The 6000-nt window shown below is 43.4% G+C and overlaps 1 pseudogene across 1 annotated transcript in view; it reads right to left on the reverse strand.

Annotated features, from left to right (window-relative positions):
* The window catches only part of LOC308643441 (large ribosomal subunit protein eL42-like), a 153008-nt pseudogene extending 148930 nt beyond the window's left edge, over positions 1-4078 (reverse strand). Inside the window, exon 1 of the transcript in view lies at positions 4015-4078. The product of the transcript in view is annotated as a large ribosomal subunit protein eL42-like (transcript). The remainder of the gene's footprint in view (positions 1-4014) is intronic.
* Positions 4079-6000: the final 1922 nt, after the last annotated feature.

Here is a 6000-nt window from a genome sequence, read left to right on the forward strand (position 1 = left end):
TAACATCTCTAGTAATAAGAAAAATGCAAAACAAAACTACTCTAAGATTTTATCTCACACCAGTCAGAATGGCAGTTATCAAGAATACAGGCAACAATAAGTGTTGGGGAGGATGTGGGGGTCCCCATTGCTGATGGGACTGCAAATTGGTGCTACAAATCTGGAAAGCAGTATGGAGATTCCTTAGAAAACTTGGAATGGAACCACGTTTTGACCCAGCTTTCCCACTCCTTGGTCTATAACCAAAGGACTTAAAATCAGCCAAATATAATAACACAGCCAAATCAATGTTTATAGCAGATTAATTCACAATAGATAAATATGGAACAAATCTAGATGCCCTTTAATAGATAAAAAACTGTGGTGTATATATACACAATAGAATATTACTCAGCAGTAAAAGAGAATAAAATTATGGCATTTGCAGGTAAATGAATGGATATGGAGAATATCCATACTTACTACGCAAAGTAAGCCAATCCTCAAAAACCAAAAGTTGAATGTTCTCTCTGATAAGTGGATGCTGATCCATAATGAAGGGGACATGGGAAAAATAGAACTTTGATTGGGCAAAGGAGAAGGAGGGGTGACAAGGGGGCATGAGGGGAGGAAAGATTGTGGAATGAGATGAACATCATTGCTCTAGGTACATGTATGACTGACTGCACATAAGGTGTGATGCTACATCATGTACAACCAGAGATATGAAAAGTTGTGCTGCAATTGTGTACAATGGATAAAAATGCATTCTGCTATCATATATAACTAATTAAAATTAATTAATTAATTACACACACACACGCACACACACATACATACATACCTTTGAACAAATAAAAAAAATTCTCCAATAAAAGAGGGGGGCAGAGATGTGGCTCAGTGGTTAAGCACCCTTGAATTCACTACCTAGCACACACACACACACACACACACACACACACACACACAGGAGAAGTAGGCTAAAAGGGAGGAGGGAAGAAGGAAAAGAAGAGGAGGAGGAGGAGGAGGAAGAGAAGTAAGTTTAAATATTAGAATTGAAAAAAATAAATTCTCAAACAGGAGACTATAGACCTAATTAATGCCACCTCTTCCATTTGTCCCTGGTGTTAGAACTGCTTCAATAAATCAGTGGTTTTGATCACAGGTCTAGACTCCTGAATCCAGGGCCTCACACATTAAGCAAGGTTCTACCACTGATCTGCACCCCCAGCCCTTTTTATTCTACTTGAGACATGATCTCACTAAGTTACCCAGACTTACCTCCAATTTATGATCCTCCTGCTTCAGCCTCCTGAATCACTGAGATTACAGGTGTGTGCCATATGCCCATTTTACTTACTTTTTTAAGTCACTAAATAAGGACTCAGAAAATAAAGATATATGGTACTTATGCCTGAGTCTTCCAACATGGGTTCTTCGGAACATGAGTTTTGAGTGTGCTGTCAAATGGCTAAATAAAGTTCTAAGTAAAACAGGACTTTTTTTTTTCCCTGAAGTACTTCAACCTATAATATACTTAACTCCATGCTCTGAATATACAAGAAGGAGCCCAGTGTATAGTGTTCCCAAATGTATCTGGCCAGAGACCCCTTTGCCCCATTTTTTGAGAAGTGTCTCAAGAGATCAGTGTTCCATGGAACATGCTTTGAGAAATGCACTTCTGGGATTTTCTCCCATTTCACAGGTGAGAAAACTGAGGCCTGGGGAGAAGTCACTTGCTAAAGGCACCTGGGTGAATCAATAGGCAGACAGGGATGTGCAGCCTGTTCCATCTTATTCTGGGTTGGCTCTGCTACCATGCCTGCCTCTCTAGGAAGTGCTCTGGGAATAGCTTTCTCTATCCCTTCTCTGGGGGGATCAGTGCTGTATCAGTCACCTCAGGTTGCCACAGCAAAATGCCACTGGCAGGGTGGCTAAAGCAGCAAAAATGATTTTTTTCCCCAGTTCTGGAGTCCAGAAGTTCAGGAGTGAGGTGTCAGCAAGACTGGTCTCTTCTGAGGCCTCTTTCTGGGCTCACAGATGGCCACCTTCCTGCTGTGTCCCCACATGGCCATTTTTCTCCCCTACTCCCGTGTTCTACTGTCCTCTTCCATAGGACAACAGCTATTTTTTTAATAAGACCCAACCATATCACCTTACTTTACCTTAATTGACTCTTCAAAGACTCTGCCTCCAAATACAGTCAATCTCTGAGCTACTGGGATTCAGGGCTTCATTATACAAATGGACAGGGACACAGTTCATTCCATAAAGGGCCATTTCTCAGTGTCCACCATGTCCTGTGCTCCTCTCAGACATAGCACACATCTCACTAAATATACATAATTATGACATCTGTCTGCCTACTAACCCATGAGAATTTGAGAACAGGAACTATGTTGATATGACTATCAAATACTTCAGTTCTTAAAACTTTCTAGGTGCTCAATATATATTTGTTAGTGCGTAGATTGTGAAGTCAGAGGACCTGACTCCAAGTCTGTGTTCTACCCTAACAGAGTGATCCCTGAGTCAAATAGATATAATGAGTACCTCCCACGGTTTTGGTGAAAACTCAATAAAATATGTCCCTGGCAAAGTGCCTAGCACATAAACAGAGCTACATAAATGTTAATTGAATCTGAGGCTATATCCTCTCCCTAGATATCTATAAAAAACTAATTAATAATAGTGACTGCAAAGACTTAGTAATTACATTGCTTCATAAAAACAATAATAACGAGGCATGTTAATTCAGGCCACATAGATGCATAAAGGATTTTTTTCATCAACAACAATATTCCACACAAGTCCAACATCACAGGTGGAAGCCAATTTCAAATCTTGGTGACTGAATTCTGTTAGCCAAGGACTCAGTTTCCTCCTGGTATGCCATGCAGGACACCACGTGACCCCCTTCCAGGACAAAATAAGGAACAATTTCCACACTCCTTGGCCCTGTAGAAGAGTGCAACACTGGATCTGTTGCGTTTTGTCAGATCCTTCCAGGCTTACATACAGCAGCTAACAAAGAACATTTAAACACTTTGATGTTAATCAAGGAAATAGAACTGCTCTAGTTCTATTCAAAGAGGCAACGCTTAGGGTGAAGAGAGGTCAAGCTCAGCCACAACAGAAACCTACTTGCCCCACATATCAGTTACCCCAATAATGCTGCAATACAGCAATCCTGTGATGCTCAGATCCAAGTTGCTACCCTTCAGGATCCACCCCCAAGTTCACAGTGAGGCCACTTTTTCCTCCAGGTTTCTCCCAGTGACTGAGAACAGCCATGCTCTCTACTAACACAAACCCACTTCTGTGAGATGCAGAGATCCTTGAACAGTGACCTTCGTTCCTGGACTACCCTTCAACTAGCCAGAACTTTCTTAGAATGTGTCACAGTCTGAGACTGTTCTGTCCAAGCCTCCTTTCCCTCTTTTTTTTTGGTTGGAAATCAGACCCACATCTCAGTCTGAAGGTCCTCTCTGTCTCCCTCCCCTTTATCCATCACAGGTATTTCATACAAATTAGTCTCTTGAACATTTACTTCCATCTTGGCATGTACTTCTCAGAGGATCAGAATTAACACCCCCCACACACAATTTAATCCCCTAAGACCATAAGCCTTTCTCTTTTTTGTAAATCTATGGGTTGGTTTATGCCGGCTGGATTGCTCATATATCATGATGGTGGCTCAGCCTGGCACAGGATGGTCTAGATGGCCTCAGCTCCAGCACCGTTGTATATGAATGACCACTCATCCCTGGGCTTGTGCCCATGGCATTACCTCAGGAAATAATCAAAGTGCTCAGACTTCTCGAGATCTGCACTTGAAACCTAATAAAATCACTTCCACTGCATTTAGCGGGTCCACAACGTGAAAATACCAGCCTAGATTTAAGGGTGAGGAAACGGAAAACATCTCTTGATAGGAAGAGCTGCAAAACCACACGGCAAAAGCCATGGCGATGGGGAGGGGTGAAGAACTGCAGCATTCCTGCCACCAATCCCTCGTACCCCATGCACACGTACCAGGTGTACTGCTGATAACCACCTTGGCCTTTGGAGAACTGTCCAAGTAGACTTGACCAATCATCTTCTCTGGTCTCTCCACTTAGGCTTGGCTGCCCATCACAGAGCCTGGAAATCTGCAAGGCAGAGCTCCCAGCTGGTGCAAGTCATGGGTAAGTGATAAACACAGCCTTTGGAAACTGCTCCTAGTGTTCCAGGCTTCCTCGTGGGGAACTTGCTGTGCAATGAGTCCTGTCCACACACACCCCCACCACCACCACCCCCACCTCCGTCTGTTCCCTGTCACCCCGCATCAGTTTCAGGTCAGAATGCTAAGAAAAAAACAGGCCACATTAGCATTTGAACTCAACCTTACTTTTGGAGGAGCAAACTGACAATTAGGACCAGGACCTGCATCAAAAAAAGAGCAACCCAGCATGAAGCCCGTCTAATTAGTCATATGAACAGAGAGCTTCCCCTCCACTTCCTCACCAGCCTACGCTTGTCAGATCTGATAAGGGCGGTTTTGCTCCCTGACATGCTATTGAAAAGGGATTGGGAACAGGTAGTTGCACATTAATACCATGAGTGCCCCTCTCTGAATCACAAAATGTTCTTCTAAAAATCACGTTTAGAGTCCTTTTGGGCCTCTTGAGTTGTGAACAAATTTGTGAAGTGAGCCTTTTCATTACGCTCCGAACACAGACCTGGAAGGAAAGCCCAGCACACGGACTCCTTCAGAACCCCGACCGTTTTAATACCTTGTCTTGTGTTAATGGGAAACTGAGCAAGATGAAGGATTCAAGATGAAGGCTGGACATGGGCTGCTAATCCTGGGGACTGGATTGTTTAGGCTTCTGCACGTTATGATTTTTTTTTTCCCTTAAAAAGTTTGAGTGCCACTAACGGTCACTGGTCCTGTCGTCAGAAAAGATTAAGGACGACATCCACATGGCACCTTGAAGAGGCAGCTCTGGGAGTTGCAAAAGCAACTCTCCTACTTTTGAGGGGTCATTGGGAACCCAACCTTAGGGAAGAGAAGCTCTGCCCTGATGGGATATCTTGTACTGCCTGGATTCTCACGGTGGGATGGCCTGGCTTTCCTCTCTGCATCTGCGGTTTTACTCGTCCGAAGGCTCAGCTTTTTGAGCAAGCCAAATCTCTCTCTCCTCTCTCTCTCTCTCTCTCTCTCTCTCTCTCTCTCTCTCTCTCTCTCTTTCTCTTCTTTCTCTTCTCTGTGCTCCTGAAGAGCACATTGTGACCACATGACTAGAAAAGTGATTGGACTCACTTCTCTTCCAGTTTGGAGTTCATGCCTATCATGTATAAGATGACTCTCTACTGTAACCACAAGCACACTTTTATTTTCTCATTAAATTGTTAAGCAAAGATCTATACTGAGTGTCCCACAGCATGGAGAATGACAGTTGGAACAAAAGCACCTCTCTTTTTGGCCTCCCTTTCACTTTCCCACTCTCTTTTGCAGTTAGAGAAAGCCCTCTGATAAAGAAACTGCTTGCTTCATTAATTCTAGCTGGCTTTGTGGGTTCCTTAACTAGGTCATAAATTCCTAAACATCCTTCAAAACCTTCCCTAGAAAGCCCTTCCAGCAACATTTCCACAACATCTTCTCTATCCCTCTAGTATATAATATCTTTCTGTGACCTTTTCCTTTTATGCCCAACTAACCTATGGCCCCCAAAGACAGAGCTTATGTTGTATCAATTGTGCCACCTGAGACACCTGCCGACCCTCACTATATATTTGTGCAAGGAAGAAAGAGAAAGAAATACAACTACACATATATGAGACCTAACCATGCTACAAAGGAGCAGAAATCATGCCCTCAGAAGCTCATTGGGCTTAGCACTGCCCAATATTCAGCAGAAGGTGGGGCACTACCCACTACTTGTGTTATGTTACCCAAGTGCTGGAAGACTCTCCTCATAAAGTTGTCTGGCAGCAAGGGCCAGACAACAGCATTTGAATGGACCTCTGAGGTACCAG

Source organism: Spermophilus citellus (assembly GCF_964194105.1).
Source record: "Spermophilus citellus genome assembly, chromosome: 3".
NCBI lineage: Eukaryota > Metazoa > Chordata > Mammalia > Rodentia > Sciuridae > Spermophilus > Spermophilus citellus.